This window comes from Podarcis vaucheri (genome assembly GCF_965113315.1).
Source record: "Podarcis vaucheri genome assembly, chromosome: 16".
NCBI lineage: Eukaryota > Metazoa > Chordata > Lepidosauria > Squamata > Lacertidae > Podarcis > Podarcis vaucheri.
Window position 1 is genome coordinate 5,917,862 of NC_138754.1, and position 23,674 is coordinate 5,941,535.

The 23,674-nt window shown below is 47.3% G+C and overlaps 2 long non-coding RNA genes across 3 annotated transcripts; one reads left to right on the plus strand and one right to left on the minus strand.

Moving 5' to 3' along the window:
* The first annotated feature begins 3,991 nt into the window (after positions 1 to 3,991).
* LOC309520739 lies at positions 3,992 to 19,714 on the plus strand. Of its 2 annotated transcripts, none has more exons than XR_014214359.1 (2): positions 3,992 to 4,028; positions 19,168 to 19,714. It is a non-coding gene; the product is annotated as an uncharacterized lncRNA (long non-coding RNA). The 2 variants fall into 2 exon arrangements; XR_014214360.1 differs by lacking the exon at positions 3,992 to 4,028 and adding an exon at positions 18,328 to 18,364.
* On the minus strand, positions 15,582 to 17,179 carry LOC309520804. The gene is made up of 2 exons (XR_014214438.1): positions 17,140 to 17,179; positions 15,582 to 16,191 (listed from the first exon to the last, which is right to left on the minus strand). It is a non-coding gene; the product is annotated as an uncharacterized lncRNA (long non-coding RNA).
* Positions 19,715 to 23,674: the final 3,960 nt, after the last annotated feature.

The window sequence follows — 23,674 nt, forward strand, 5'->3', positions numbered from 1 at the left end:
CAAGGCAAAGGAATACAATAACACTCTACTGTGCTTTAGAATCTTTATTAACTGCTGTATGAACATATTTCTCCCCCATAGAGGAGTTATTCAAAGAGATGAAAAGAGAATGACCTCCAGGACCACCATGATGATAAAGAGAAGACAACTGGCATGCCTTCTTGAAGGAAAACAAAGCAAAGTAAGAAGGAGATGAGAAGAATCCAGGGTTGTAGAAGGAGGCAGGAATAAACTTAAGGCACAGAAACAGATTAATTCAAGGAGTCCACCAGCATGGAGGAGGCAGCAGCTCTCAACACTTCACTGAACTTCTTCAGCAGCAGCCTTGCTTAGGATAGCAGCAACAGGAACCACAGCCGCAAGAGTTGCAGCAGCAGGGGGAAGAGCAGCAGCAGGAAGGAGAGCAGCAACAGCAAGGAGTGCAGCAACAGGAAGGAGTGCAGCAGCAGCAGGGGCAGCAGCAGCACTTGCAGCAGCAGGGAGAGCAGCAACAATTGGAGCAGCAGGACATCTTAGCGGTGGACAAGGAAGGCGGAGCTGAAAGGATTCAAGGGATTTCCCATTAAGCAAGCACACCACAATATTAAGAACACCTTTGATAGCCAAACATTACAGCTTAAGACCAACGTGAAATGTATGTTTAAAGTTTGCTACACATTGCATCAAGGAAAGGAATGCATAAACTGGCCTCTTCTGAGTCTCCCTTGGGAACTCACTGGAAGTCAGGCTAACAAATCTGAGAGGATGCTCTCTGAGCCCCCAACATCCTGTTAGGAAACAGATGACATGCTTAGCAGAAAAAAGACTATCTTAGATCCTGTGCAGCACGATATTAGGCAAATGTTTTAGTCCTACAATGCTGAAAGAATTCAGTCCTAAAGGCAAGATCCCAACTTCTCTTTGAATGAATAAAAACATGTGTTGTAAGAAATGGCATTTGCAAGAGACCTTCAATCCCTTGCACCCAAGAGAAAAGTAGGCTTTGAGTTAGAAATAACATCAATCACGCTTTTCTCCATGTGGCAGGAGGCCAGGATTGGTCACCAAGAATAAGAAATATAGTGAACCAGTTTCATTGCAAAACCGAAGCTGTTAGACTACATCCTAAAGACCTGAAGCTCTCCTGAAATCTAGGAAACCGAAAGAATGAAGACAGAACATACCTATTTCAGCAATATGATTTGGTGTGGATGTTGGATCCAGTGAGTGAGTGAGGAACTCCTAGCTGGTGGGCCTTTATATACCCCTCTGTGAATCCTCCTGCGAACAGTTATGCACCAACCAGTGATTATGAGGTCTTCATTAAAAGTCCTCTACCACACAATCATCTGGTGCGTGATTCTTGACTCTGTCCACACCCGTCCATTTTTAAAGGCAGGCTATTAAAGCTATTTGGCAGTTGCAACACTGTAATTCCCAGTTCTGTCCAAAGGGGGCACTTATGGAATTGCTTCAAATCAATTATGTTGAGATGAACAGGCATCATATGTGTTTCTCTCTGAGATCTGATGCCATAGGATATTAGTTTTTAGATTGTTGACCCATAGACACAACCTTTAGGCCATTCTTTCTTAGTACGTCATGCAACATGTACTCAGGGCAGGCCCATTATAGTTCATAGACATGGCTGACTTTGCTTTATTCATTTTAGTGCTTCTACTCTAAGTAGAACTTCTGGATAGAAGCCAATTACTTTTGCACAGCTCAGATGTCTGGTGTGAATTACACTGTGATATTCTTTTTTTTAAAAAAAAATAATTTTTATTGAGATTTAAGATCACCCACCAACACCAGTAAAACATCAAATCTTATTACATATATCCTACTTTATGCTCCGTAGAGCTGTTGACTTCCGTCCTTCCCTTCCATCAGTTTTCCTGTTCTATTCTATAGTTCAAAGTTTCTTTGATTAGATATTACAACATGACATAAGATTTACTTCAATCCTGCCAAAGTTTTTAAATTTGTACAGTTCTCACTTATATAGATCAAAATTTTACACCATTCTTTTTGGTACTTTGTCTCCTCCTGATTGTGAATTCTGTGTGTCAATTTAGCCACCTCAGCGTATTCAACCAGCTTTATCTGCCATTCTCCTATTGTCGGCATCTCCTGTTGCTTCCACTTTTGAGTTATCAGAACTCTAGCTGCTGTTGTTGCGTACATATATAATATTTGATCAGTCTTCTTAATATCTTCTCCCACCAAACCTAACAAGAATTCTTCCGGCTTTTGGGGAAAGCTATACTTAAACATCTTTTTTAACTCGTTATAAATTGATTCCCAGAACTCTTTTAATTTATTACATGACCACCACATATGAAAGAAGTCGCCATCCTTTTCCTTGCATTTCCAGCAAGTTTTACTACTAGTTCTGTACATTTTTGCCAATTTGGTGGGAGTAAGATACCAATGATAGACCATCTTCATAACATTCTCTTTTAAGGCAGAACAAGCAGTGAATTTTATACTCACATTCCAGAGTTTGGCCCATACATCATAGTCTATGTTGTGTCCTAGATCAATAGCCCATTTTATCATAGCCTCTTTAATAAGTTCGTCTTTTGTATTCTATTCTAATAGGAGATTATACATTTTTGAAAGTAGTTTAGACTTACTTTCTATAATGTCTACACTGTGATATTCTTTCTGTGTGACAGAATCCTGGAAGACAGTCATCAGAGGCAGCCCAAATGTTTTACAGTAGTCTAGCACTTAATTTTTGCTGTAGTAAACATTTGTGAAAGCCACATATTAAATCAAAAAAATATGGGACTGCAATTGTTCACCCTTCTGGTCAGCTAGGCAAACATCCACAATATGGTGGCAAATGCTATTCATGTTTGTTCATTGCTGATAAATATGTGTTATGATCATCAAATAACAAGTCCCGTGGATCCAAACGTCAGATCCTTAGAGCTTGGGGCGGGAGGTAGAGTCAGAAGATCCAATGGTATTTCCTGGTAAAAGAAGGTGTTGGATCACAATGAGAAATTCCCATGGCACCCATTCATCTCAGCATAATTATTTTTAAAAACAGTCCCATAACTGCCCCTTTAATCAGGGCTGAGAATTAAAGTGTTTCCAGAATGCAGTTTTAATCATATTCTTTAAAAGGGTTGTGTGTGTGTGTGTGTGTGTGTGTGTGTGTGTGTGATTACAGTCAGATGTCATGCCCCAGATGACGGTGTGGGGCAGCATCAAGGTTTAATGCAGACCATGATCCACGGGACTTGTTATTTGATGATCATAACACATATTTATCAGCAATGAGCAAACATGAATAGCATTTGCCACCATATTGTGGCTGTTTGGTTAGCTGACCAGGAGGGTGAACAATTACAGTCCCATATTTTTTTTATTTGATATGTGGCTTTCACAAATGTTTACTACAGCAAAAATTAAGTGCTAGACTACTGCGAAACATTTGGGCTGCCTCCGATGACTGTCTTCCAGGATTCTGTCACACAGAAAGAATATCACAGCCTAACTTGCACCAGACATCTGAGCCGTGCAAAAATAATTGGCTTGTATCCAGAAGTTCTGCTTAGAGTAGAAGCATTGAACAAACCTTAGTTAGCCATGTCTATGAACTTTAATGGGGCTGCCTTGAGTACATGTTGCATGCTGTACTCAGAAAGAATGTCCACAGGTCAACAATCTAAAAGCTAATACCCTATGGCACCAAATCTCAGAGAGAAACACATATGGTTCCTGTTCATCTCAACATAATTGATTTAAAGCAATTCCATAAGTGCCCCCTTTGGACAGAAGAGGGAATTACAGTGTTGCAACTGCTAAATAGCTTTAATAGCCTGCCTTTAAAAATGAACGATTTGGACAGAGTCAAGAATCACGCACCAGATGATTGTGTGGTAGAAGACGTTTAATGAAGACCTCGTCATCATTGGATGGTGCATAATTGCTTGCGGAAGGATTCACAGAGGGGTATATAAAGGCCTACCTTTCAGGAGTTCTTCACTCACTCACTGGATCCAACATCCACACGAATTTTATCACTGAAAAAGGTATGTTCTGTCTTCATTCTTTTGGTTCCCTTGATTTCAGGAGAGCTTCAGGTCTTGAGGATGTTGTCTAACAGCTCTGGTTTTGCAATGAAACTGGTTCACTATATTCTTGGTGACCAATCTTGTTCTCCTGCCTCATGGGAGTTGTGCATGGAGAAAAGCGTACTAATTAGATGCTAATTCTATTTCAAAACCTTCTTATCTCTTGGGTGCAAGGGATTGAAAATCTCACCCAGGTCTCTTGCAAATGCCATTTCTTACAACACATGTCTTTATTCATTCAAAGAGAAGTTGGGATCTTGCCTTTAGGCCTGAATTCTTTCAGCATTGTAGGACTAAAATGTTTGCCTAATATTGTGTTGTACATTATCTAAGATAGTCTTTTTTCTGCCAAGCATGTCATCAGTTGCCTAATAGGATGTTGAGGGCTCAGAGAGCATCCTCTCAGATATGTTAGCCTGACTTCCGGTGACTTCCCAAGGGAGACTCAGAAGAGGCCAGTTTATGCATTCCTTTCCTTGATGCAACATGTAGCAATCTTTAAACATACATTTCATATTGGTCTTAAGCTGTAATGTTTGTATATCTATGGCGTCCTTAATATTGTGTTGTGTTTGCTTAATGAGAAATCCCTTGAATCCTTTCAGCAATACCTTCCCTCTCCACCGCTAAGATGTCCTGCTGCTCCAATTGTTGCTGCTCTCCCTGCTGCTGCAAGTGCTGCTGCTGCCCCTGCTGCTGCTGCAGTCCTTGCTGTTGCTGCACTCCTTGCTGTTGCTGCTCTCCTTCCTGCTGCTGCTCTTCCCCCTGCTGCTGCAACTCTTGTGGCTGTGGTTCCTGTGGCTGTGGCTGTTGTGGCTGTGGTTCCTGTTGCTGCTATCCAAAGCAAGGCTGCTGCTGAAGAAGTTCAGTGAAGTGTTGAGAGCTGCTGCCTCCTCCATGATGGCGGACTCCTTGGATTCATCTCTTCCTGTGCCTTAAGTTTATTCCTGCCTCCTTCTATAAACCTGGATTCTTCCCATCTCCTTTTTACTTTTCTTTCTTTTCCTTCAAGAAGGCATGCCAGTTGTCTTCTCTTTATCATCATGGTGGTCCTGGGGGTCATTCTCTTTTCATCTCTTTGAATAACTCCTCTATGGGGGGAGGATAATATGTTCATACAGCTGTTAATAAAGATTCTAAAGCACAGTAGACTGTTCTTGTGTTCCTTTGCCTTGAGATGGGGAATGTGTCATAGATCGTGCGTAAGTCATCAGCTTTGCAAGCATCTCCAGCTAAAGGGCTGTTCGCCTAGAAAGGATCAGAAGCTGAGTTCTTGGGCAGCACATCTCCATCTCACATGCAATATTGGATAGGGGGGCATATCTCACTGGAAGGGCACATGCATGACACACATAACATCCCAGGTTCACTAGCTATTATCTGTTACGATATTGAAGCAATGCAGCCGCGAGCTACTGCTAGCTTGAAAGCAAAACATAATGGGAATGTTGGGAGTCTTCCATGGGAAACAGAGGGACAGTCAATTCACAGTGCTGCTCCAGAATTAGCTCAGAGTGTAATATGAGCTGTACAGGAAGTACAGGAAGAGTTAGTCTCTTGACTGCTGGATCTTGAAGAGAGCAGTCATGATTTTTGTAACGCTGCAAAGACAGAAATAAAGGAATGTAAATATGTTTCTGTCTATCTCTTTCCCCTGCCTGGGGGGGGGCAGGAAAGAGGAGGTGTGTTCTTCTCACGCCGAGAAGGATCGCCTATCGCGACCTAGCCTGTATTCTGCCGGGGAATGCAGACAGGGAGGTCAACAGGAGATCAAGCCAGGTGCCTGGAGAGTGGCCAGTTTCTCCTGATAAAGGCTTGATTCCCAACATTATCTCTCCTTGAATTAATGGGTGTAGTGAACACAAGGAAGAGCAAGGTCCTTTGTCTGAGTTCTGGGACAGATGCTCATCAAAGGCACCTGTCTGGTATGTAACAGCAGAGAATTCGAAAAATAGGTGCTGCCACACACAAAACCTGATTAAATCAATGTGTGGTAGGGATTTCCTGATAGGTGCTATCTGCAGGAGTCACTGTCTCATAGGAGCCAACTCCTACGAAGCCCCCACAAGAAAATATTTTAGGGGGCTGGGCTCCCCCAAGTTGAGGGGCATTGCCATTCAAATGGTGTGTGCATTCATGTGGGTTGGGGCATATCTAGACCTCCACAATATTTTATTCAAGTTGGCATCCCTGATCTTTCTCCTGCAAATCACACTGATTGGATGGCTATAAAAGGGAAGACATGATAATTTAAACTGCATCATATTGAGTGCTACTTGTGGATCGAGCCTAATATATTTTGATAATGTTGATGAAAGCAACTGTTTCGACCACCCCATCTCCTTTGAGATCTCTTCTCAAATTCCTCCTGTCAGGGGTTCAGAAGCAGAGACGCAGAGAAGGGTGGAAACAGAGAGCGAGGGGGAGGAAGCCGAAGGGAGAATGAGTGATGATGACGAACCGAGATCTCCAAGCCTAAGCAGTGAGTCAGAGGACTCCCAAAAGGGAGCCCCAGTGAGCAGAGCAAGGGGGGGATCCGGGGGGACACCCCAGGAGGAAGGGAACAGAGGAGATTCAGAGAGCAGCAGCTGGAAGTCGGGACCCACGCTCAAGACTGAGAGCAGCAGGGAGGAAGGCAGCCAGGCATCGGGTTCCGGAGGCCGTCAGCAGGAGGGAGGGCACGAGTCAGGGGTGGTCACGCCCTCCTCAGAGAGCGAGGCAACGGTCAAGAGGAAAGTAGAGAGTTGGGCGCGCGCGCCAAGTTCAAATGCAGCGGAAGCTGGAGCAGTAAGCAGCCCGGAGAGTGAGCCAGGTCCCAAAGCCCGCCGAAAGGAAGCGGAAGGATCAGGGGGGTCAGCGTCAGAGGAGAGTAGAAGGGAGGAGTCCCAGGGGGGCAGAAGGACCCAGAGACGTAGGGAGAGACGAAGGAGGTGGAGCAAGGCTAGGGTATTAAGCTGGTGTGCAAGAGGCGGGGACTCAGATGGGTCTTCGCCGACCTAGGGCAGAAGGTGTAGAGCTGCACGCTGCAGTTCGGAAATGAAACCTGTAACTCAATAAAGACTCTTTTAAAGTGGACGCTGTGTGGCGTGGTCCTATGTGAGCTGGGACCTGGTAGCAGCTCTGACAGTAAGACCCATCTCTCTTCAAAGCTTCAGAAACCTGAAACCTCGCAGCGGGAGCAGAAGCCGCTAGGGGAGGAAGAGGGGTGTCTGTAAGCAAGCTCACAAAGGTTAGCAAGATGACGGAAGAACAGAGGATCTCCGCGCTGCAAGAGGCAGTGACCCAGTTGTCCTCAGAGGTATTGGCTTCCAAGAAACGGGAGGAGGAGACTACAGCCGCCTACAGAGACCTACACGCCAGGTTTGAAATGCTTGTTAAGCAAGGGCAACCGGGACCCAGACCGGAGGGCGTGGGATTGGCACGGAGAGCAGGAGGGCTTGTGGCTCACTTCGATGGGACTTTGCAACAGTACCCTAATTTTAGAGCAGACGTAATGTGCGCACTGCAACTGCTGGCAAAAGACTTTAGAGATGAGGAAGAGAAGGTGGGGTTCATATTGTCCCATTTGCATGGGGATGCCAAAGCCTGGCTGCGCAATTTGTGGAGGGATAAAGATCCGGCGCTTCAGAATGCAGATGCCTTTATCAAAGCGATGGATGCGTGTTTTTTGTCTACTATTGATGTGGATCTTGCCAGACGGGAGATTCATGGACTAAAACAAGGGAGGGCGAGCGTCCGGCAGTATCACGCCCGATTTTTTGCGCTGGTCAGTGCTTTAGAATGGGATCGGGATTCGCCCCCTGTCAGAGACCTCTTCTGGGAGGGTCTAAGTTCTGCGGTTAAGGATGAAATTGCAAGGGGGGAGAGGCCCCGAAGCACGCAGGAGGTGGTCCAAAGGGCACTGACTGTGGGGGTGAGGCTGGAAGAACGTCCATGGTGCAGAGATGAAGGACGTGGAGGGCGCGAAGCAGCGAGAAGTTTCTCTTTCGTTCCGAGGGAAGCAGCGCGTGCGCAATCCACACCTCCGCCAGGAGGGGGAGGGGAACCGATGGAGGTTGGAGGTGCAAGGGCTCAGTCAGCAGCCAGAGCCCTAGCACCGGCAGCAGTGAAAGCGAAGCCTCCTAGAGGGAACAGGAAGTGTTACATCTGCGAGGATCCAGGCCATTTGGCGAAGGAGTGTCCCCGGAGGCTCCACAAGCACACTGCAGCCTCAGCAATGGTGACTGCAGCAACGCAGCAAGGAGAACCACAGCAGGGAAACGACGATGTCTGGCTGGAGACGGAGGCACTGGGGCCCAGCCAGACGCATCTGTGAAGCAGTCCCCAGCGATATTGCAACCCACGGATCCCCTCCCACCCAAACCAGTAGTGCAGCTCACAGCATCTCTCCAGCTACCCGACGGCGTCACTATCGAAGTGCCGCTTTCTGTGGATTCTGGAAGCAACGCAGACTTTATAGCGCAGAGCTTTGTGGAGCAGCACGCTATACAGCTATTGCCTGCCACTCTGCCCCTGCAAGTCGTCACAGTGGATGGCAGAGAGTTGCTAGGGGGGCAGGTGGTGAAGCAGACGCCACCGATGGTGATGCGCCTTGGCAACCACAGGGAAGTCATCAGTTTTAATGTCACCCAACTGTCGGACACGCCCATTGTGTTGGGCATGAGTTGGCTGGACAGGCACAGTCCGACACTGGCTTGGTACCAGAGACAACTGATCTTCGGCTCCTCTTATTGCGCAGAACACTGCATCCTGCCCCGACGGGAGGGAGAGGAGGAGGAATCACAACTGCAGTTGGGAACGTTGCAAGCGGTCCCCCACAAATACGCGAGCTTTTTGGAGGTCTTCTGCGAGAAGGAGGCGGACAAGCTACCCCCTCACCGGCCATATGACTGCAAGATTGACCTCCTACCGGGGGCGACGCTGCCGAAGGGGCGGCTATACTCCATGTCTGAAGATGAAATGCAGGAACTCAAACAGTTCATCGAGCATAATCTGGAGCGTGGCTTCATCAGAGAGTCCAAGGCAGTGGGGGGCAGTCCCGTTTTCTTCGTGAAAAAGAAAGACACGCCCCAAAAAAGACTAGTTGTGGACTACCGCCTTTTGAACCAGATGACCAAACCGTCTGATTACCCCATGCCCAGGATTGACGACCTCCTCGCGACGGTGCGCAAGGGACGCGTGTTCACCAAGTTGGACCTGCGAGGGGCGTACAATCTCATCCGCATGCGGGAGGGCGATGAGTGGAAGACGGCCATGTTCACACCGCTGGGCACCTACGAATACAGAGTTATGCCCTTTGGATTACAAAATGGCTCTCACTGTTTTCAAGCTTTTATGCATCACGTGTTGGAGGGACTCCTCTACAAGACATGCGTCTGCTTCCTGGATGACATCCTGATTTTCTCTGACTCGCAGCAAGCTCACGACCGAGACGTGAGGGAGGTGCTCAGCAGGTTGCAACAACATAGACTGTACGCCAAGCTGGAGAAGTGCCAGTTCGACACGACGGAGGTGGATTTCCTGGGATACAAGTTGTCGGACAAGGGGATAGCCATGGACAGCACCAAGGTTCGTGCGGTATTGGATTGGAAGAGCCCGCGCAACCGGAAGGAGGTCCAGCGGTTTGTCGGCTTCGCCAACTTCTATCGCAAGTTTATCAAGGGGTTCGCGATGCAGACGGCAGCAATTACGGACACGCTCAGCTCCAAAAAAAAGAAATTCATCTGGACGGAGCAGGCGGAACAGTCCTTTCAAGCGCTCAAGCATCTCTTCGCATCGGAGAAGCAACTGCTGCATATCGACCCCAGTAAACCGTTGAGGGTAGAGACAGACGCGTCAGACAGAGCCGTGGGAGCTGTCCTGCTGCAGCGAGACCCGCAGGGGGTGTGGCGGCCGGGAGCGTTCTACTCCAGAAAGCTCAGCAAGTCGGAGCAGAACTACACCATCTGGGACAGGGAGTTGCTGGCCATTCATGCAGCTTTCAAGGCGTGGAGGCACTTCCTAATCGGCGCCAAGCACACGGTGCAGGTCTGCACGGACCACAAGAATCTGGAGCACTGGCGCACGGCTCAGTTCCTGAACCAGAGGCAGATACGTTGGGCGGAGTTCTTTGCTGACTTCAATTTCCGAATAGAGTACGTCCCAGGCGACACCAACATCATGGCGGATGCACTGTCCCGAAAACCGCAATACCTAGAAGAGGTGACGCCAGCGGCGGCCATGCACATCTTCGCACCGACGGCGTGGGCGTGTGCCTCAGCTACAGTAGACCTGGATGCGGTGCGACGTGCATTGCGGGACGACTCATTCGCGCAAGACAAGATGGCGGAACTGCTCAGAGGCACGGCTACCACGGACGAGTTCCAGGTGCGGGACGGCTTGCTCCTACGCAAAGGGGCTGTCTATGTACCAGGAGACGACCTTCGCGCCAAGGTACTGCAACAGTTGCACGACGCACCCACGGCCGGTCACTTTGGCACAGAGAAAACGATGGAATTAGTCGCGAGAGACTTCTGGTGGCCCAGGCTGAGAGGAGAGGTCGCGGACTACGTCGCGAGGTGCGACACCTGCCAGAGGGCCAAGCCGGTACACAGACCACCGGCGGGACTGTTAGAACCGCTGCAAACACCGTTTGAACCGTGGGAGAGGGTGGCCCTGGACTTTGTGACGGATTTACCCAGCTCGAGAGGCAAGACAGCTGTGCTAGTGGTGGTGGACTTGTTCACCAAGATGGCACATTTCATTCCGTGTGCGAAGGTGGCCACGGCGGAACAAACCGCCAAACTGTTCATAGATCACGTGTTCAAAGTGCATGGCCTGCCACGGTCTATCCTGTCCGACCGCGGACGCCAGTTCATCTCGTCTTTCTGGCAGAAGCTGATGGGTTTTCTAAATGTCAAGGTCAATCTGGCATCAGCAAGACACCCGCAGACCAACGGGCAAGCAGAGAGGGTCAATGCCATCATGCAGCAGTACCTGAGATGCTATGCCAATCAACAGCCTGCGACGTGGGTGGATTACCTGCCGCTAGCCGAGTTCGCTTACAACAACACGAAGCACGTGTCCACAGGAGTGACGCCGTTCTTTGCCAACAATGGGAGGAATCCCAGAACCTTCCCGGGACTGGAGAGAGTGGGGGAAGGAGAACCACAGACGGCGGACGCGTTCGCGTCAGAGCTGCAGGCGGTCCACGATCAACTCAGACGGCAGCTGGAGCTAGCTAAGCACGCCTACAAGGTGCAAGCTGACAAGCACAGGCGGGTTGGCGAAGTGATCCAAGTGGGAGACTGGGTCTGGTTGGCAGCCCACGCAGTGCCGACCAGGTCACTTGCCAAGAAGAAGTTGGGGCACAAGCAGATCGGTCCGTACCAAGTCGAAGCGCAGATCAACCCGGTAGCCTTCCGACTGGCGCTGCCGGAGGGTTCCAGAATGCATCCGGTGTTCCACAGGTCGGTGCTCACTCCCTACAAGGCACCTCACAGGTTCCAGGAGCCAGGGACGGCGCCAAGTCCGCTCCGGGAACGGACGGAGACGCGGGAGGTGAAGCACCAGGACCACATCAACGAGGTCACGGAGATTTTGGACTCCAGATGGGGGGAAGAGGGAGTCGAATACCTCTTAGCCAGAGAGGGCACCCGGGCCAGCGCCAATAGCTGGGTACCAGACTACGCTTTGGAGGAACCCCTGCTCAAGGACGAGTTTCATGCCCTCTTCCCACACAAACCCATGCCAGCGAGCTTCTTCGACGACTGGTTGTTCACACCCACACTTTCTTCCAGCACGTTCCATGGATTCGACTCAGAAGGGGAACCCGCACGGAGCACCCGTTCCCCAGAAGGTTCACCGGCAGGTTCGGCATCAGGCAACTCGTATTGGTGGGACGATCGACCAGAGGAGCAATGGCGCAGGAAGTGGCTGGAGAGGCCAGGTCGAGCGACCGACGCAGAGACTGACATGGACGTGTTCGGGGAGGACCTCGGGTTCGAGCACGGCGGTACAGAGATGGAAGAGCAACAAGTCAACGTCGACGACCGCGAGGGGGAAGACTCGGAGGTCTTCAGTTGGCGGCCACCCACGGGGAGCGACCTGTATCCAGCATTCCCTCCCATGATGATGGAGCGCCCAGCACCCACACCTGACAGCGGGGAGGGGGGAAGGGGGGGCTTCGAGGGGGGGATGGATGTCAGGGGTTCAGAAGCAGAGACGCAGAGAAGGGTGGAAACAGAGAGCGAGGGGGAGGAAGCCGAAGGGAGAATGAGTGATGATGACGAACCGAGATCTCCAAGCCTAAGCAGTGAGTCAGAGGACTCCCAAAAGGGAGCCCCAGTGAGCAGAGCAAGGGGGGGATCCGGGGGGACACCCCAGGAGGAAGGGAACAGAGGAGATTCAGAGAGCAGCAGCTGGAAGTCGGGACCCACGCTCAAGACTGAGAGCAGCAGGGAGGAAGGCAGCCAGGCATCGGGTTCCGGAGGCCGTCAGCAGGAGGGAGGGCACGAGTCAGGGGTGGTCACGCCCTCCTCAGAGAGCGAGGCAACGGTCAAGAGGAAAGTAGAGAGTTGGGCGCGCGCGCCAAGTTCAAATGCAGCGGAAGCTGGAGCAGTAAGCAGCCCGGAGAGTGAGCCAGGTCCCAAAGCCCGCCGAAAGGAAGCGGAAGGATCAGGGGGGTCAGCGTCAGAGGAGAGTAGAAGGGAGGAGTCCCAGGGGGGCAGAAGGACCCAGAGACGTAGGGAGAGACGAAGGAGGTGGAGCAAGGCTAGGGTATTAAGCTGGTGTGCAAGAGGCGGGGACTCAGATGGGTCTTCGCCGACCTAGGGCAGAAGGTGTAGAGCTGCACGCTGCAGTTCGGAAATGAAACCTGTAACTCAATAAAGACTCTTTTAAAGTGGACGCTGTGTGGCGTGGTCCTATGTGAGCTGGGACCTGGTAGCAGCTCTGACACCTCCGTTTCTTCACTGATCGTTTCATTGCCCAGAAGGTGAAGGAAGCAACCAGGAAATCATCTATATTGGACCTGGTCATCAGCAATAGGCAGGAATTGCTCTTTGAATTGGAAGTACTGGGGACCTTGGAAGGAAGTGATCATGTCCTCTTGGGTTTCATGATACACAGACAAGGGAAATCTGGATGTATTTTGGATATGTACTCTGGATTTAAGAGGGCTGATTTCAAAAATATGGGAGTTTCTTAAAGTTGAAATATTGAAGGAACAAATGCAGACAATACCAAAAAGAAAGAAAAGTTGGAGGCATCTAAAGAAACCAGTGGGGCTGCATAAGTAGCTTATAGAAGAGATGAGATTTCAGAAGGGCATATCAGCTAAATGGAGGAAATGAGAATCATGAAGGATGGTTATACACCAGTGGCTAACAGTTGCAAGATGAAGGCCAGGCAAGCAAAAGCTCAGAAGGATCTCGGTCTTGCAACGACAGAATGAAATAACAAAAGTGGTTTCATCAGAAGACTCACGTAGCTACAGACTGGGCAACTTGACATCGATACCAGGAAAGATTATAGCACAGATAAGTAAACAGTTGACCTATGAGCACATAGAAAAGGCTGCTGCAATTATTAAGACTCAACATGGATTTCTCAAAAAATTGTTCATGCCAGGTGAATCTCAATTCTTTTTTGGATAGATTTACGAGCTTGGTGGATGATGGGGCTGCTGTGGAAATAGTGTACCTTAATTTAACTAAGGCTTTGGAGAAAGTCCCCCATGGCAGTTGTAGTGTTTTGATTATGGGCTGGAGATGGAGAACCTGCCACCAGAAATTCATAGAATAATAGAATCATAGGATTGGAGGAATCATAGAATTGGGAGGAAACCCCAAAGGGCATTTAGGAAGGAAGGATCATAGCTCCGTAGTAGAGCAGCTATTTTGCATGCAGTAAGGTCTCAGTTCATCTCCAGAGAGCTGATGCCAGTCAGTGTCTATCTTATAATGAAAGTACTTTTTTGTTAAATAATTGAAGGATGGAGGGATTTTGAGGCTGATTTGAACTAGTAGCCATTTGAGTCTACTGATCCTCAGCCTACCAGGTAAATTCCCAGCCTCCCATCATTTGGGGTAGTGTAAGATCATGTGTATATTTGTGCGTGTTTTACCTTTCATTGTCTAAAAGCTGATTGCTGGAAGATCCCAGAGAAGAAGAAGAAGGTCTTCATGCAGTGCATAGCTAAAACAATGAAAGGTGCTCCCACGGAAGGCAGTATTGACCACCAAGCTAGATGGCTTTAAAGCAGGAATAGACAAATTCATGGAGGTGGAAACTCCCAGAGCTACAAACCACAATGGCTGTGTGATGTCTCCAAGTTTTAGGCAGTAATGGTTCTTAATACCAGTTGCTGGAAAGCACAGTGTTCTTGTGTTTGTGTCCTGATTGTGCACTATGGGCAATCTGTCTTGCCATTGTGAAGACAGAATGCTGGACTAGACCGGCCATTGATCTGACTGAGCCAGCTCTTCTCAGAATCATAAAATCTTAGAGTTGGAAGGGAGCCAAGGGTCACCACATCGAACCCCATGTTTGTATGTTCTTAAATGACCTGAAACACAGTCATTGTCAAGGACTGAGCAGAGGAGGAATGGTGGAGGCCACCTCCCCAGGCTGACTCTTCCAGAGAAGAAGGATTGGTGTGAGGAAGGGGTTGGTTTGAGGAAGATCACTACTCAGAGAGAGATGAAGGGGAAAGTTGGGAAATAATGGGAGAGAAGGAGAAGGAAGAGGAAACACCAGGAGGGTGACAGCTGATGGAAACAGTGTATTTAGAAAGCGTTCCAAAAAACCCCTCCCAGAACACAGCGGGCCTTGAAAGTAGGAGAGCAAAGAGCTCAAAGGTAAAAGGCACTTTGCAGCATCCATAGCGATGACTCATGAGGAAGTGGGAGAGATGGAGGGTGTGGAGTTTCACTCGGAGCAACACCATTACTCCAAGATGCTCCATTTCTAAGCCTCTCTCTGTGAATATTGAATAAAAAGCATTGCTAAGAACTTTCCTTTTCTTATCGGTTCCTGGCAACCTACCGTGGGGGTTTGCGTCATCTGATGCCTGACAGTCATAAGAAGACCCCTTCAAATCCTGAAGTAATCACCAGCTAGTCCACTACTGAACAGTGACCTACGGTGACTCCATTCAGATGTCTTCAGGAAGCATGCAAGCAGAGATTGGAAGTGAGCAACACTGCTGCTGAAGTTTTTCTAACTGGGGATGTAAGTGGTTGAACCTTGGGCATTCTGCTTACAGAACAGTTCCTATGTATTGCTTCTATACCATATATGTGAATGGTCCAATGATATGGTTGGTCCACCTACCCCTGAATCATCTACCTACATCATCTTGGAGTAGCCCTTCAATAACTCAAGTGGCAGTGCATTTTCCCCAACCCCCCTGGATCATTCAATGCCATCGATTGGGGTGGGGTATGATGTACATCCAAAGCAGGGGCTGCTCACACACATTGAGCCTCCTCTCAACTCAATTTAAGGTAATGATAATACAAGACTTTAGGAGACGGTTTGCCATTTTATTAGTTGCCGTGCAAGCAGGTAGATTGTACAATAAAAGAAGAATTAGAAATGTAGACGAGAAAGAAAAGAGAAAGAGTCACACACATAGAGAGTGCCATGATGGCATCATGGGAAATGCCTTGTTAGAGATGGTTCCTAGGAGAACATCCAGGCGAGTCAAAGGGGAAAGAACAAGAAGAGGAGAGGAAGACACAACTTGAGGATTAAGCACATTCCAGAGAGATATAAAGTCTGAATGTCAGGAATTAAGAAGTAGCCAGCACTCATGGTGGTGGGATTATTTGATGGACTATAAACTGTAGATTCCCTGTAAACATTCAGAGCTTCCCTTGGGGTTCTTCAGCATTTGCATTGCTTAGGATAGCAGCATTTGCAGCCACAGCAGGAAGATCCACAACACCCGGAACCACAGCAGGGGGAACAGCAGCAGCAGGGGGAGCAGCAACACTGCTTGCAACAACAGGGGGAGCAGCAACACTGCTTGCAACAGCCACAGCCGCAGCAGGGGGAACAGCAGCACTGCTTGCAGCAGCAAGGGGAGCAGCCACACTTGCAACAGCAGGACATCTTGAGGAAGAGAAGGAAGCTTGAGCTGCAGGAAATCAAGGGATCACCAGTTAACTAAGCGCCACATTGTTTGATGTGTCAAAGACATCTTTTACTTGTCTTTTTATTAAGCACTACATATTTCACATACCTTTTCTCCTACTCGTGAGGGAGCTGAAATTATTTGCCTACATTACGCAAATATTTGCGTGTTGTATAAAACATGGGAGAAATGTCTGCCTGTTGAGTGTTGAAATGGAGCATTCTGTCCAACCAAGAATTCAATATTGTTTTTACCTTTACACTAAATCCTGGGCTATTTCCCTCTTTATCTAAGAGGAAACTCAGATGTGTCCCCCAGTATAAAAGCAAAAGGGCTTTACAAGCAGTCTTGATTCTCTCACAGCTCAATGCATGTGACATGTGTCCTGGTTATTTGCATGTGTCACCTTTTTATGTTGTAGGTATCAGTAATTTTGATGTATACTTGAAATATATTATGGGTGGAATGCTCCTCCTCAGATGATACGAGAAGAAATTTATACCTCTAGGGAAGGCACTACTGCCATAAGGAGTCCATTCAACCGCCCAGAGGCAGGGGAACTGGTCAGTCCTCAAAAATACAACTTATGAAAATGTAGCATCCATCACGCAGATATGTTGAAGAGATTATTAGATGATCCCATCAGGTAAAACCCAAAGAACCTACAAGGAGTCTGTTATTCAACCCAGTTTTCATCTATGTACATTAAAACATGCCAGTTGAGATGCTGAATCTGAAATGCTAACAGAATCCAAACTGTGAGACTGTTGGCTCCTCTGTCCATTTGATTCAGATGCATTTCACAAGAAATTTCACAAAATCTGAAACACTAACAAAATCCAGTTTTGAGACTGTTAAGAGATTGAGTCACTGGAGTACCTGCTCTTAATTTTAATTTCCCTGCAATGAAGAAAATAAGAAGAATGTTTAAATATTTGGAAACAAGCTTACCTTTGTTGACTATAGGTATTGGTGTATGGATATTGGATCCAGAGAGTGAATGAAGGAATCCAGAACTGTGGTCCTTTTATATGTCTCTGTGAACCCTTCCGCAAGCCATGAGACTCTACTCATGAATGAGAAGCTCTACATTAAACCTTGACGTTGGCCTCCACCACACATTATTAGCTGGTGCGTGATCTGTGACTGTATTCACAACCTGTGACTGTATTCACAAAGGGGCATTTATGGGATTGGTTTTAAAACAATTATGCTATGATGAACGGAAATAATGAGAGCTTCTCATTGAGATCCCGCACTTTTCTTTTTAGCCAGGAAAAATCCTCCAGATCTTCTGACTGTATTTCCTGCCGCAAGCTCAAAGCACCTGACGTTTGTATGCACGGGTCCTGGAATTTGATCCACATAACACATATTTATAGGCAATGAGCACAACTGAATAGCATGTGCCATCTTTTCTTTTTCTTAAAAAAGTAGCTGAGCAGCACAGTGAATGGTAGCAGTTGCACTGTTTTTATTTAATTATGTGGCTTTAACAAATGTTCATTAAAGTAAAAAATTAATTACTAGACGAATACAAAACAGAACACCTCAGCCTAATTTTGACCTGACATCTGAACCATGCAAAAGCATCCAGCTGAGGTCTACTTAGAGTAGGCAAACCTAAGTCAGCCATGTCTATGGACTTTAATGGGCTTGCTCGGAACTTGCAGTGGCTGCTACCCAGTGACCTTAAAACAACTATCATCCTAAATCATTGTTATGTTAAAATCACTTTATACCTGTTGCATGCTGTACTGAGAAAGAGTGGCCTAAATGTTGTGTCCACAGGTAAACAATCTGAATACTAAATCCCTTAGGCACCAGATATTTCAGAGAAGCCCATGTGATGCCTGTTCATCTGAACATATTTTATTTCAAGCAATCCCATAAGTGCCCCCTTTGGACAGAGGGAGAATTAGAGTGTTACTACTGCAGAATAGCCTTAATCACCTGACTTTAGAAAGGAAGGATGTGGACACAGTCAAGGATCACGCACCAGATGATTGTGTGGTAGAGGCCCATATTAAGGTTTAATGAAGAGCTTGTCATCATTGCGTGGTTCATAACTGCTTGCGGAAGGGTTCACAGAGGTGTATATAAAGGCCCACCACTCAGGAGTTCTTCACTCATTCACTAGATCCAACATCCACACCAATTCTAACAACTGAAAAAGGTATGTTCTGTGCCACTCTCGCTTCATTCTTTTGATTTCCTAGATTTCAGGAGATCTTGAGTTCTTTAGGATGTAGTCTAGCAGCTCTGGTTTTTCAATGCAACTTGCTCACTATTTATCTTACTCTTGGTGACAATTCTTGGCCTCCTGCCACATGGGGAGTTGTGCATGGACAAAAGCGTGATTTCTTAGAATCTAATTCAAATTCAGAACTTACATCTCCCTTGGACACAAGGGATTCAAGATCTCAAAAAGGTCTTCTGGATACAAAACATGTCTTAACTCATTCACAGAGAAGCTAGGATTTTGCCTTCAGTCCTCAATTCTCTCAGCATTTTAGGACTAGAAATTTACCTGCTATCCTCTTACAGAAAATCTAAAATAGTGTTGTTTTTCCTGACCAATCACACATTTCATATTGATCTACAGCTATAATGCTGGAATATAATTCATGTGTCAAACATGTGTGTTCATGAGGAAACCAGCATGGCCTGTGGCGCCCAGTGGAGGAGGTGGTTCCTGAACAATCTGTTGTGCAATTCCTGAAATGGCACAGCACACCTGACCTGAGCAAGAATCAAGGATAAATGCACTAGATAAGCAGAAGGGTAGAGATGCATAGCCAAGACAACAGTGCATCCCATTTTGCTAACCAAAATGTACTTTTAGGATCATTCAGAGGGAAACCATGATGTGAAAATTATGTCTTTTCTGGTCACCTGAATGCAGAGCATCTGTCTACAGTGTTTTAATATGCCTGAGGGTGTTTTTTGCTTAATGGGAAATCCCTTGAATCCTTTCAGCTCTGCCTTCCTTCTCCACCGCTAAGATGTCCTGCTGCTCCAACTGTTGCTGCGCTCCCTGCTGCTGCAAGTGCGGCTGCTGCCCCTGCTGCTGCTGCACTCCTTCCTGTTGCTGCACTCCTTGCTGTTGCTGCACTCCTTGCTGTTGCTGCTGTTCCCCCTCCTGCTGCAACTCTTGCGGCTGTGGTTCCTGTGGCTGTGGCTGTGGATCTTGTGGCTGTGGTTCCTGTTGCTGCTACCCTAAGCAAGGCTGCTGCTGAAGAAGTTCCATGAAGTGTTGAGAGCTGCTGCCTCCTCCATGATGGCGGACTCCTTGGATTCATCCGTTCCTGAGTCTTAAGTTTATTCCTGCCTCCTTCTACAACCCTGGAGTCTTCTCATTTCCTTTTTACTTTGCTTTGTTTTCCTTCAAGGAGGCATGCTGCCAGTTATCTTCTCTTTATCACCTTCGTTGTCCAGGGCATCACTCTCCTTTCATCTCCTTGAATAACTCCTCTGTGAAAAGAAAACCTTTCCCGGTGGCAATTAATAAAAATTCTAAAGCATGGTACAGAGCCTTGTTGTGTTCCTTTGCCTTGAGATGCAGAATGCGGCATAGATCCCTGAATAGGTGATCTGCTTTGCATTCTCCAAGAATCTCCTGCTTAAGGGCTCCCAGCCTAGAAAGGATCACTAGCTCAGCTCCTGGGGAGCATATCTCCATCTCACATACAATATTGGAACGGGGACCATATCTCATTGGGAGAGCACATGCATGGCATCCTGTCAGGGCTGGTTCAGCTGCGGTTCAGCACCACTAAAGAGTGGCACTAAAGAGTGCATGACTAACTAGCCATGGGGATGTCTTTGAAGCACAGCACATCGCTTTTGGGTATATTCACACCTTTCATTAAAATGACATTTATTTGTGGTTGTTGTTTTTTAAAAAAACATGTACTCAAAGCAAATTACAGAAATACAGTGGTACCTCGGGATGTGAACGGGATCCGTTCCAGAGACCCGTTCGCATCCTGAAGCGAACATAACCCGTGTCTACGCGTCTGCGCATGCGTGGGTCACGTTTCAGCGCTTCTGCGCATGCACGTGACATCATTTTGAACGGTCTGCACATGCGTGCAAGGTGAAACCCGAAAGTAACGCTCTCCGTTACTTCCGGGTCGCTGCAGAGCGCAACCTGAATTTGCCTAACCCGAAGCGTATTCATTCCGAGGTATGACTGGATACATTTAAAATAAGTATAACGGAAGCCCAGAGTTGGAAAGAAGACAAAGTCCCCACCCGAGAAGAATAGCAAACCAAGCTGATGGAATGCACAGAGATTGCAAAGCTGACTGGGAAACTCAGGAACCAAGAGGATAAAAGCTTTATAAAAGAATGAGAAAGATGTATAAGTTATTTAGACCACCACTGCAAACAGATGAAAACAAGAGCAGGATTTTGACTCACTTGTAGTGTAAAAAAATATGAAGGACAATACGGTTTGATATAAAAATTGAAATATGGATGCAGCTGTAGACGCTCAAAACAAGACTCCATGGAGGGAAGTCTCTAGATTTGGAGAATCTTATACATATATGCTCTTATTAGTTTGTGTTTATTTGTACTTTGGTTTTATAAACCAATAAAAATGATTTATATAAAAAAATAAGTATAACAACATTTAAAGCAAGAGGAATATGTATAAAAAATCTGACTCAGCTTCACCCTACTAAAAGATGAGCAGAATATTAAGGTCTGATAGTATAGGTGAATGAAAAAAATATTTGCCTAAAAGCAAATAGTGATGGTGACAGGGATGCCTCCCTGGGGAGAGCATTTGACATAGGGAGAGCCACCACTGGGAAGGCCTATTCTTATGTCTCCACCCTCCACAGCTAGCTCAGGGTGGGAGTACATGGAGAAGGATGTCAGGTGATGGATGCAGGGTCTGGTTTCAGTCATGTGGGCAGAGGCACTCCTTGAGATACTTGAGTCCTTTATAGCATGGTTGCCAGGAGCACATTTCTGGAGCAGGTCAGCTATAAATGGCACAGCGTAAGTAAAGTTAAAATCTGTATTGGACGAAACAAAGAAGTTGTGGTTGGTTCACAGCAGATCTCATCATTCCTTGTAGATTTGCCATCTCTCCATATAGCAGGCATGCTGTCAGGAATGAGTCAGCTCAAAGTGAGGGTGTAGTGAGACTATCTCCCCCCCCCCACCATTCCATAAGACACCGGCAGGACTTGGCCAGGAAGGGGGAGAGATCGCTAGTTGTTGCAAATCACAAGCCGAACAGTAAACCTGCCACCACCTCCTTTCCTGGACCACCCTTGAATGGGGTTCAAGGAGTCACTTTACCGTGACACAGACAGAAATTCAACAGGTAGGTGTCCAAACGGTAAGGCACCAGTTTAGCTTCCCCAAGCAAAGGCACAGAGTACAAAAGACAAAAAGTCCTTTTCCAAGTTTATTGAAAAAGCCACTCAAAAAGTTGCACATTTCTTAGAAGGTTACAAAAAAATAAAATAAAAACATTGTAAAATATAACTAGCTAAACCATACTCACACAGCAACAATATTTTAAAACACAGCAGTAGTCAAGAGTCCTTTCACTGGTCAAACGCCCCCAGGCGAAGTACCAGGGCATGATGTTCTGCCCTTTGCATCTGAATTCCCAAATCCTTTGTCCTTGAAAACCCATGTGGAGGACAGGTTAGGAACCAATCATTTATTCAGGTTAATTACCAATGGCTGTATGATGAGACTATATCTCCTGATTGCCAGGAGACCAGCACAGCTGAACTTTTTTTAGACTCAGAGACCTTAAGATCAAAAGGCTTTTCCTCCGTTCCCAGGCCTCTCTTACACGTAGGTAAAGGTAAAGGGACCCCTGACCATTAGGTCCAGTCGTTACTGACTCTGGGCTTGCGGCACTCATCTCGCTTTATTGGCCGAGGGACCAATACAGCTTCCCCGTCATGTGGCAAGCATGACTAAGCTAATTCTGGTGAACCAGAGCAACGCACGGAAACACCGTTTACCTTCCCGCCAGAGTGGTACCTATTTATCTACTTGCACTTTGACGTGCTTTCAAACTGCTAGGTTGGCAGGAGCTGGGACTGAGCAATGAGAGTTCACCCCGTTGCAGGGATTCGAACCGCCGACCTTCTGATCGGCAAGTCCTAGGCTCTGTGGTTTAACCCATAGCGCCACTCCGTGTCCCCTCTAACACATACCAGCTCCTAAATTGTAAATTACTTGATAGCCTCCTGTGCCTTTTTTACAACCCAATCCACACTCAGGCCCCCAGCTGTGCCAGGGTCTGGAATATCAGATAACACTTCATCCTGCCTAGAGTCAAGTGGTAATTGACTCACATTTCTAGAGACAGGGAGCTTTACATTTAAAGAGACAAAACACCCATTCCACAGAAGGCCACTATTTTATCTCTCCCACCATGCTTCACTCCTGCATGAACCAGCATTTGACAAACTAAGATTTCCCAACTTCACTACAGAGGGTTTGCAGCCAACTGCAGAAAGCAGCCAAGAAGAGGCAGGCTTTGATGTTAGGCAGGCAGGGGAGAGCCGGCGGCTGCAGAAATCAGCTCTTCCTGACCTTGACGGGCGAGCGGATAAGACAGTAGCTGAGAGCAGGCTAGAACATGGCCAAAGTTCGCTGGAAGCTCAAATGGGGGCGAATAGACAAGGAGACAGTTTATCAGGAAAGGAAGGGGTTGACACTAATCCAATCTCTCCGAGGAGTCGGCGAGTGGGAGGGCTTCTAGATAGGAAGCAAAACAAAAGACACAAGGGGCATCGTTTCAATATATTATTTAGATACCGGAAGGAGTTTGACCAAACTGCAGGAGGCAGTGGAAGACAGGAGTGCCTGGCGTGCTCTGGTCCATGGGGCCATGAAGAGTCGGACACGACTAAGCTACAAACAAAGGAATTTTCAGAAGGGCCATAATGAGTAATGATGCTGGAGGCTTTGTTAGCATCATCCAGAGCTATCTGTTGGTTTTTGCAATAGACCATCCTTTAATTATCTACGCTGGGAACCTGGCCTTCTGACAGAATGACCCTTCTCTAAGTTCTTTGCTTTAGTTGGCAGAGGAAAGAGCTGATAATGGAAGAGCAACAGCTCCACATGGCCATGTCGGCGGGTGCAATCGAAAGACAGAACCCACCTGCAGATCCTTATCAGGTACTTTGGCAGCAAAATCAGGAGTTGAACCTGCCGCTAACCAGGTTGGAAGGAGTGGGGTGGGGGCAGTCCAGGCAGCTGATGGAGGTATATGGGAGGCCGACGTCCAAGAGCCTCGTAACCGCCCCCCCCAGCCAATTTTCAGGAAAGCCTTCAGAGATGTGGCCTTCAAAACAGCCTGCCTGTATTTCTTAAGCCTCCGAGGGGCTGAATTCCACGATGATAAGGGCAGGGTACCATTCCTCATTAGCTTAGTTGAAGAAGAAGAGGAGGAGTTTGGATTTGATATCCCGCTTTATCACTACCCAAAGGAGTC